Source organism: Chamaea fasciata, unplaced genomic scaffold (assembly GCF_029207755.1).
Source record: "Chamaea fasciata isolate MVZ Bird 193981 ecotype frontalis unplaced genomic scaffold, bChaFas1.0.hap1 SCAF_4, whole genome shotgun sequence".
Taxonomy (NCBI): Eukaryota; Metazoa; Chordata; class Aves; order Passeriformes; family Sylviidae; genus Chamaea; species Chamaea fasciata.
In genome coordinates, this window is record NW_027094089.1 from 54,370,313 (window position 1) to 54,377,034 (window position 6,722).

Here is a 6,722-nt window from a genome sequence, read left to right on the forward strand (position 1 = left end):
TTAATTTGTGCCCAACTGTACTCCCTATGTACAAGGATTCAATTTTCTGGTATGGAAAAGCACGAAGATGGGTCTCTGGGGAGGCATGCCTAAGCATTAGCTCACTCTGGCAGCTTCTTGTCCTGAAGGTATGTGGGACTAGAATGCTACCTCAGATCTTGCTTTAGTTACATTTCAATGGTAAGACTCCTCAATAACTTAAGAAAAATTATAGGCAGAAAAATGGACATGAACATCAAAATTGCCTTCTGATATTTAACTTTTTTATCGAGGAAAACTACCAGCTATCAGCTTTAGTGGGTGCATAAAGAACTAATGATATAATTCATTCAAATATCAAAATTAAAAGGTATTTATTTATTTGTCAGCTTCTAAAACCAGCATGTAGTTTGCCTTTCTCTTCATTAACATTACAATGAAATTCAATACTTTTAGAGTACAATTCTGTTGTTGTATTAAATGAATACTATCTATGTGTGTGGCTAAAAAAGCCATCTCTTAAATATCTCCATCAGCTGCATTTCATGGTGCAAACTCTGGAAATTTTTTCCTGAGTTTTTAAAAATAAATGTTTTAAAGAAATCCCAAGTTGGCAGTAAACACTATATCCCAAATGAGACACTGCAATTTAGGGAGTTGAAGTGGCTTAAACCAATGAGATAGAATGAGATACAGGGAGAAAAGATTAGGTTTCAAACAGCTTACAGTCTTCTGGTAGAGACTTGTAATTTTCCCTGGCTATGTAAATTTTCATAACAAAGTGGGATTAAGTCCTGAGAATTTTTTTTTTTTTCAAAGCAAGAAACAAAACACTGGTGTTGTAATTCTTTTACGCTGGCTATGAAAATGTAGACTGTACTCCAGATTTGTGAGTAGATCTTTATTTCTATAACAATCTAAAAGAAAAATCTTGCATACAAAAAGACTAAGAGACTAGCATTTTGGAAAAGTTTGGATTAAAATTCCAAAGGTATTGCACATTTTGAAGTCCTAATAGTCAGCGGTCTTCCCCTGGTAACCTTGTAACCTTCTACCTTTACCATATTTTACATTGTTTTAAGCATACACACACACACGTGTATAAGTCTGGAGAAGAACAGCCTCTGGAAAGGTGTTATAGAAGCCTTCCAGTACCTGAATGAGGCTACAAGAAAGTGTGGAGAGGGACTTTCTAAAAGGGCATGGAGTGATAGGACAGGGGAGCATGGCTTTAAACTGGAGGAGCACAGATTTAAATTGGATATTAGGAAGAAATTTTTTTCTGTGAGGGTGGTGAGGCACTGGAACAGGTTGCCCAGAGAAACTGGGGCTGCCCCATGCCTGGAAGTGTTTATGGCCAGCTCAGATGGGGCTCTGAGCAACCTGGTCTAGTGGGAGGTGTCTCTGCCCACGGCAGGGGCTTGAACTACATGGTCTCTAAGGTTCCTTCCAGTGCAAACCATTCTGTGATTCTGTGATACTAAACAAGAGAGATCTAAGTGCCTGCTTCATTTGCAGCTATCATGCTTCAGGAGCAGAGCTGCTCATTTCACAGCTGAGTAGCTGAAGGAAATTCACAGGACACCATGACACAGCCTTAAAAAATGTAAGGGAAGAGTTATATGCCTGCAAATAAGATCCACAGAAGTCAGCTCAAAGAGCAAGAAATGCCTAAATTAACTGGTAGAGAACAGTGAGAAGATTATGTCTTAAATATATCTCCTGTCAGCATGAAGGCATCTAATTCTCATTTGCTGGGAACACAGAGATAATTGAACTCTCACCTAGAATTACACTAAACCAATTTTTTTTTCAAACACAAAAAATTTCTAGATTGCCATGAAAAATGTAGTCATATACATTCAGCTCAGTTTCTATCCAAGCATTTTATTAGAATCATACATTAAAGAGAGAAAATTATTTCTTGATAACATGTGAAAACCCTGCAATCAGTTAAATACCTCTGTAGTAACAAAGCCATATTCTGTCACAAGTTAAGGAGAACCTCTTTTGCGAGTGTAAAAAAATATAGCTCCATTTCCACTTTGTTAGTCACAAAAATCCAATCTTCATGAAGAGCTTACATCTACCCAAATGCCTGTAATCTGCCATTAACAAAGAGGTTTTGTTGGGAAATTCACACATCAAAACAATATGAAGTATGATTCACCATTGTCTCAGTCTGGTTTTGGCAGATCTCTGCTACAACGAGTAGTCCCTATGCCATTTTTCAGGTATATTCTGAACTAGCTTGAGGTAGTAAGTTTTCTCCAGAGGTTCAGACTACTACCCTCTTTTGCTATATTAAAACTACATTTCTTTGGAGAAATGTGGCACACATAAAGCAGATTTTTGTGTAATATTTTTGAGATCTCTCACTTTGTGCAGCTAGCTCATAATATTAAACACTGCCTAACTAAAATGTTGATCCTATAGTTTGTATTTTTCTTGAAACTCTCTATGTGATATTCAGTACAAGTTCCTCCTAGACAACTTTTGACCTAGTTAAGATAATCTCTGCCTTGCTTTAGTACATAAAAAAATAGTGTCAGAAAAGGACTTTCTAAAAAATAGTTTCCAGGACTGATTGAGGACAGTCAGGGAATTACCAATAGTTTTATTTACACTGCCAGTGGATGACAAATACCCTCATGTTAGCTGCGCTGTACATGTTTTGTTGGCAATTTCCACAGTTCTGTTCAGAAGCTGTATATTCAAGTATATTCAGAATTTAAGTGGAAATCATTCTTTCTGCAACCCATAAATCACAGTATCTTGTTTTCTGTCGCCACCATCCTGTCTCTGTTTAAAAAATAAATACTCTAAGTATAGAAGCGAGCAGTACATTAAAACTGCACAGTGAAACCAACTGAAGCAATACACTAGATTACATTGTTGCATTTAATAAAAGGCCTGTTCCATTCAGTAATATATTAAAATAAAAATGTATTATTCATTTTGATGGTAATCTGTTGTAAAAATTCTTTTACATATATGTTTCCTAATCTGCAAGAAAACTAGGTATTTGCTGTGACATTAAGATTGGAGTCACTAATAAGCAGTTCTTTGACAACACTATGTTGTTTCCAAAACTGCAGGTTTCAGAAACCTTACTAGAAGTTTTTTCGAGCAAATAGGATTTGTGTTATAACTGCTAATTCACATATCTGGCAGGTGGTGGTCATTGCAAAGGTTGTCACTGTAAATTCTCACATTACACCAAGCAACAACACAGACAGCTCAAAGCTGTAACCTTGCATTTGGCACTAGAGATCTGCTTTCTTTCCCTTTTCTGAACCCCAAACCCCCCACATAGTTGTTCCATTGTGACATAAACCCCAAAGATTATTAAGAAAAATAGAAAGTATATCAGTTATTGAAACTCTAAGTAACACTGAGGATGCCATTCAGTGTAACCCACTGAAACACACACAGGAAATAATATTATCCCTGCATATTCCATTGCATCATTCCTTGTTAATAAGACCCTGTCCAAATTAATGATTTTTTTAGTCTTAACTTTCAACAAATACTCATTTTACAGCCCATCATTGAAAAAATAGTCATAGAAACCCTATTCCAGTGGTAGAAATCTCTGCAAAGACAAAGAGCTTTAAGAAAAACAAAAAGCACTTTTTTTTTTTTTAAATTCTTGCTTCAGCTTTTATTTGGGTGCTACAGCAATAAGGCCTGACTCCAGAAACAGTGTTGCAACTACTAAAGGTCACATTTATGTATGTGTTTGCAAAATGGGTCAACTGTCAGGCAGCTTTGCTCGTATGAATATGATGTATTAATTGTGCAGGTGGCAGCAGACCTGGAGTGATGATGAGGCTATTCATCCTAACCAGAGATACTTACAATAGATGCTAGCCAAAAATATCTGTGCTCTGGACCTCTTCTCTCTCCTGTGTTCTGTTATTCTGTTTAAAAAAAAAAAAACAAACCATTACTTTTAAGGAAACAGGAGGCAAAGGATAATTTTTTTGTTCATGCAAAATCACTCATGGATTAAGGAGTCCTGGAATTAAACCTATGAATCTTCTGAGAAATGAAAACCACATTTGCTAATGAAGAAGTTTGTTAGGTAAATGTTCCCAAAGACAGTCATCAAGTTAAAAAGCTTTTCAAAGAGCTCTTAGTTAGTAAATTACATCCTCAAAATAAAATATTTAGAACTGGAAAAGTGAGGACTGAAGTGACCAATTTAAAAATAGATAAAATGGAGATAAATGCCAACAGTAAAATAAGAGAGAGCAAGTATTTCTTTTCTCCTTAAAAATCTCTGACAGTTTCCTGTGTCTTACAATTGGCTGATAAACCTTGTATCAGTGGAACTACACTTTCCAATGCAGGTCAAAGCCTGCCGAAGAGAAAAGTATGTCAGAAGAAAATGCAAAAGCGCAATGTGATAGAAGCACCTTGTCGATTTGGGTAGCTATTCATTCACTCTGAGAAAGGAGCAGAGGGCAAGAAATATGTTGTATATAAATTCACATTACAGAGTTTAGCTGTTAATTAATTGTGCTGATTTTGGCTGGCATATAATTTATTGTCCTCACAGTGTCAAGTATGGGGCTGTGTTTTTGATTTGTGCTGAGCATAGGGTTGATAATATAGAGATGTTTTTGTTATTGTTGAGCAGGGCCAAGGCTTTTTTTGCTTTCCATACTGCCACGATGGTGAGGAATTTGGGGATGCATGGAAGGCTGGGAGGAGACACTGCCAGGACAGGTGACCCTAACTGACCGAAAGGAGTATTTCACATCATATTCCATGTATATAAACCATACCACATCATGCTCGGCATATAAAGTGGGGAGTAGAAGGAGGCAGTGAAGGTTTAGAGTGATGGCATTTGCCTTCCCAAGTAACCATTATCTGTAATGGCATCATGCTCTCTTGGAAAGAGATGGACACCTGTGTGTCCATGGAAAGCACTGAATGTATTTCTTGTTTAGCTTTGCTTGTTTGTATCCTTTTGCTTTCTCAATTTAATTGGCTTTACTTCAACCCACTGTCTTTATCTCAACTCGTAAGTTTTCCAGCTTTTATACTTACAATTCTTTCCCCAGTCCTGCTGGTGTGGGAGTGAGCAAGCAGCTGTGTGTGGGGCCAGATTGCTGGCTAGGCTGAACCTATTACCATAATAGTAATCTATCTGTATTTTAAAAGGCTGATTTGTTCACCCAGTGATGTATCTGCCAAATTTAGCTTCATACTTCATGCTACACAATTACAGACGTCGTGTGCATGAACAGGCTCTTCAAGCTGATTCTCCAGGGGACTGGCACCCAGCTGTGGGAGAAGAGAGGCAAGCTGCCTAAGGTCCTTCCTGCCTTGGATAGGGAGTTGCTTTCATACTCAGGCCTTTTTGAGTGGTCATTTCAGTGACCTTTGATGGATGTTATAGGTATCACTGAGCCTAGACAGGTACCTTGCTGATGCTAAGCATGAAACTAGGCAAGGAGGCAAGAGATTATCATGGCTTAGTATGGAATTACTGGAAGAAGCAAATGCATAGGCAATATGCAAGGACAGGTAACCTGGGAAAAATATAGACATGAAGTTTCGTTGTGTAGGATTGGATAAGGAAGGTGAGGAAGACCAAGGCAAAGCTGGGACTGAACCTAGCAATGAATGCAAAGAAGAATAATAGGAGAGGCTTCTACAGGTATGTTAATCAGAAAAGGAAGGTCAAAGAACCATCACATCCCCTGATAAAATTGATAACAATGGATGAGGGGAAGAATGAGGTACTTAACCATTTTTTGCCTCCATTTTCAATGGCACCCTCTGTTTTCACATCTCTCAAGTGGGGGGACAGCAGGATGGAGACTGGGGGAGCAAAGTTCCTCCCACAGTAAGTAAAGATCTGGTTCATGATTACCTGAGGAATCTGAATGTACCTAAGTGTGTGGGGCCCAATGAGGTGCATCCCAGAGTCCTGAGGAAATAGCCTGATATAGTTGTCAAATCACTCTCCATGGTATTTGTAAAGTCCTGGCAGTCAGGGGAAATCCCCAGTGACTGGGAAAGGGAAAACATTGTACTCATCTTTTAAAGAGGTAGAAGAGAAAACCCTGGCAACCAGGGACCTCTCAGCCTCACCATGTACCTGGGAATGTCATGGTACACATCCTACTAGAAGCTGTGCTAAGGCACATGGAGAATAGGGAGGTGATTCTAGACAGCCAGCACAGCTTCAAAAAGGGCAAGTCCTGCCTGACCAACCCAGTGGCCTTGAAGGATGGAGTGACGATGTTAGTGGACAAGGGAAGGGTTGAGAAGTCATTTATCTGAACTTCTGTAAAGCCTTTGACATGGTCTCCCACCACCTCCCTGTCTCTAAATTGCAGAGAGATGGATTTGACTGGTGGACTGTTCAGTGGGTAAGTAATTGGTTGGACAATCACATCCAGAGGGTGGTGGTCAACAGCAGAGTCCTGATGGACACTGGTGACAAGTCCCTCAGGGGTCTGTACAGGGACCCGTATTATGTAATATCTTTATTAATGACACAAAGGGATCGAGTGTACCCTAAGCAAACTGGCAGATGACACCAAGTTGAGTGATGCAGCTGAGACACCTGAAGGATGGAACGTCTTCCAGAGGGACCTGGACAAGACGGAATTCCCATTGCCCATGGGAATCTCATAAATTCTATCAAGACCAAGTTCAAGGTGCTGCACCTGGTATACGGCAACCTCTGGTATCAGCACAGGCTGGGGGATGAACAGGTG